This window comes from Lytechinus pictus, chromosome 1, assembly GCF_037042905.1.
Source record: "Lytechinus pictus isolate F3 Inbred chromosome 1, Lp3.0, whole genome shotgun sequence".
Taxonomy (NCBI): Eukaryota; Metazoa; Echinodermata; class Echinoidea; order Temnopleuroida; family Toxopneustidae; genus Lytechinus; species Lytechinus pictus.
The window spans coordinates 17868026-17871854 of record NC_087245.1 but is presented as its reverse complement, the minus strand read 5'-3'; positions in this window follow the sequence as shown (position 1 = coordinate 17871854).

Sequence of the window (3829 nt, the reverse complement as noted above, 5' to 3'; positions counted from 1 at the left end):
TTTCGGATTAATTATTCTTGTGATGAAAAATGTAGAGTAGAAAAAGAGGACTCAGAAATCGAAGACAGACTGATCGAAGAAATAATTTAAGAGATGGAAGCATGCGCCAGTGTCACTTTTATGATTAGCTAACTATATACTCTATTTCAGGAGTCATCTTCTTCAAAGTATATTTACCGTACTTATAGCCTGATTAAATGTAAACACCACAACTTAATAGAGAAAACTCTCCGGAAAACACATTAGTCATGTAGAGGGATGCTCCGGGCTGAAAACTTTTATATCTAAATAACTAAGTAAATCCACAGAGCGAAATGCTGCCTTTCATCAAAATTTGATGACAAATAGCAAAGTTATTGAATTTCAAATTTTAGCAATATATTGTGAAACAGTTATATGCAAGTCGTCATGAATATTCATTAGATGGGCTGATGATGTCACATCTCCACACAGCAAAAACTGCGGTGTTAACCGGTGTACATAGATCGGGACCACACCAGTTATTTTACACCGGTGTTAAATTGACAGTGTTAGTTTAGCACCTATAGGTATTATTGCAACACCTTTGGTTGTTACATGTACACTCTTTGGTGTTATATTCAATCTCTAGGATGTAATTTTAACACCAGAGGGTGTGGTCCTCTATTAACACCCACTGGTGTCAGTTTTAACACCACAGTTTGCACTCACTTCCTTTTTCTTATGTTATTACATGAAATCATAATTGTTTCATTTTTTCATATATTGTGCGAATTATATGTCTCCCTTGTAATGAAATAAGTTGTAGCAGTGAATGTCTAATGCACTTAAATAGTTGTTATTCCAATATTTTTATGTTGATGAAGGAAACAATTTGAATAAATCTAATTTCATATAATATAATCAAATTAAAGAACAAGTGGGAATATGACATCATCAGTTTGCTCATTGAATATTCATGAAGATACGCCTAGAACTATTTCACCAGAATAACAGAAGTCTTTAGAATGCCATAAATTTGTTATTCCTTGTCCGATTTGATCAATATTTTTGTTTTGTTTGTCTTATTTTTCTTAATCTGTTCAAATCATATTATTTTCAGCCTGGAGTACCCCTGGAGCACGCAGGGGCAAGGTAGATTATAGAGCTTCGGCGAAGCAGAAAATAATGTTGATGAAGACAAAAGTAGGCTAATTGGAGGCTAATCCTCGGCCTATAAAGGGAATACCCCATTGAGAAACCCCCGTGAGTCATAAGGCCACTGCCATAAATAGATCATACACGAATGGATCACTTACATCTTGTTCAGTTAAATTAATAAAGGGACGAGAGGGAGGGGGCGAAACGAACCAAAACATGGCTGATAAGGGCTAGGGCTGGTAATCAGACAAAATAAAAGAAAACCATAATGAGGCAGCATGGAATTACTTTATCATGCTTTATTTCAGCCGTGTATGCCACCCTTATTTGACATTCCAAAATGACCCCCGAAAATGACCACTCAGATCATCATTGCTGCAAAGTCTATATTCAGCTGATATTCGATACACAATAATTGGCTTATAGAACCCCAGTTCGCTTAATTATTTCATTAATACACTTAGAACAATATCACTGGAAAAATAGAAATCGCCATGAAATTACACATTTCCGGGCCTGAGTCCTTCTTGAGTTTTGTATTAGGCCTATACTACCGGGCTATTCTAACGTAGCTCTTCCAGATATAGGCCTACATAATGTCTTCTAATTTTTCTCGAGAAATCCTATTTCTATATCCACGCCGTATAGGGCACTTTTCAGTGCTTCAAAAAGTGCGGGGGCACTGTGCCCCCCGTCCCCAGGATCGCCGCCCCTGGAGCCAGGTGACGTATCTGTGTTTATAATTGTCCTAGCTGCTCCTGTAGGTATAAAAGGAAAACTTTAATTAGAGGGTATTATCTCGTTAGACCAAATGTTCTTAAGATGTAGGCATATTTGTTAACTTTGATAATTATGAGAAATGTCACAAGGACTTGAAAAACCTCTCAAGGGCCATGGCCGTACGCAAAATGTTCGATGATACATATCTTGCTCAAGAGGCTGATATAGAGCTTAAAATATCAAGTTTTTAAGTCAATATACAAAACATATTTCAACTAGGACATCGAGCTTTCAAAATTTTGTTTGATTCACAAATTAATCTAAAAAAGTGCTTATGTGTTACAGTCTAAATATTAACATTTTCAGCTCGCGCTGCGCGCTCACAGTTCTTATAATATCTCCTTTTCAGGTCTGATTGTCAAAACGTATCAGCTAGTGCTGTGCTCTTGCATATTGATTGAGTTATGTATACCTTCCCTTTTCATGACAGTTTATCAATGAAAAATTTCGGCTCGTGATTTGCGCTCGCATCTATTATCAAAAATTTATTTACCCATGCATCCTATTCAATAAAAAAGTGCTTAAAATGTCCAGTTTTCAGGCCTTGATATCTACAAATTTTGCGCTCTTGTTAGGCTTGTTAAATTTGATAAATAAGATAATAACATTTTAAAGAATTCCTATAATAAAAGTGTTCCTTTTTCAGAATGGAATATCGAAATTTTTCATCTCGCGCTTAGGAAGAGGAATAGGATGATAGTCATCATTTTAATATGATTATGAATATTCTTAGAATTCACAATTTCCCTACACAGTGCTTGAAATAGTGCGTAAATTGACCACAGTTTTCAGATCGGAATATCAAACATTTTCAGCTCGCGCTTCACGCTCGCGTTATTGATTTTCATAATTAAAAATATATTTAGAATGCCAAGTTTCTAGGTCTAAATTATAAGCAAGCGTATGCATGTTTATTGAGATACGCAGCTTGTTCTTTAAAATAAAAAATTAAAGTTATCCAGTTTCAGATCAGAATATCAACAATTTTCTACTCGCGCACATAATGTATGTAGGAAGATACCCAATTGCCCAATTTTCATGATTTACAAAGCATGAATAGAGTGTCCCGTTTTTAGGTCAAAATCTCATTTTTTTTCAGCTCGCGCTTCGCGCTCGATTCAATTGTTTAGTATACCTATCCTGTTTATGATTACAAAAAGTGTTTAGAATTCAATTTTTTAGGTCAAAACGTCAAAAAGATTTTAAAAAGATTTTATTTGATTGTTGAAATATGTATTGTCTTCATGGCTAACTGCAAATTAGTCCGTAACAGGCCCCTTTTCGATCAGGCTAGAACGCATATTAAAACTATTTAGTTACATACGCATCTTGTTCAGGATCACAAAAATTGCCCAGAATGTTCAATTTTCAGGACAAAATAAATGTGAAATTTCCAAAAATTTTAGCTGCTCACGCTTCGCGCTCGCACTATTTAAACATGGCTAATGAGAGTATTATATATTTATGATGTGTTAAAAGAATAAAGCTATAAAGGACAAACCCTTCTAAGAAACAAACAATTATCAATTTCGAGTGGCTGATAGGGGAAAAATATGGGTGAAAAAAACTTTTTTGGCCCCCCCCCCCCTGTTGGCGAAAGTTGGATCCGCCCCTGACTGGGGGTGCCCCCTGGTTGACAAGCATTTTTTTACAACAACCCCTTGAACAAACCACAGCAACCTCTATTTAAAAATCATTCCCAGGGCCCTGGATTGTGCCCACATGTGCTCATAGGGGCATGTGTAGTTGTGTACTGTCTTTGTTCAGGTTTCCTTATGAGTATATGGATGCCTCGATCACTTTGTGCCAATTATTATTATAATAGTTTGGCTCTTAATTGATTGTGGTTAACTGTGTTTATTGGTGCACGTTGTTTCCTTCCCCCTTTGTTATTATTTTTCTAATGCAAATCTGTTATATTGTCATAACT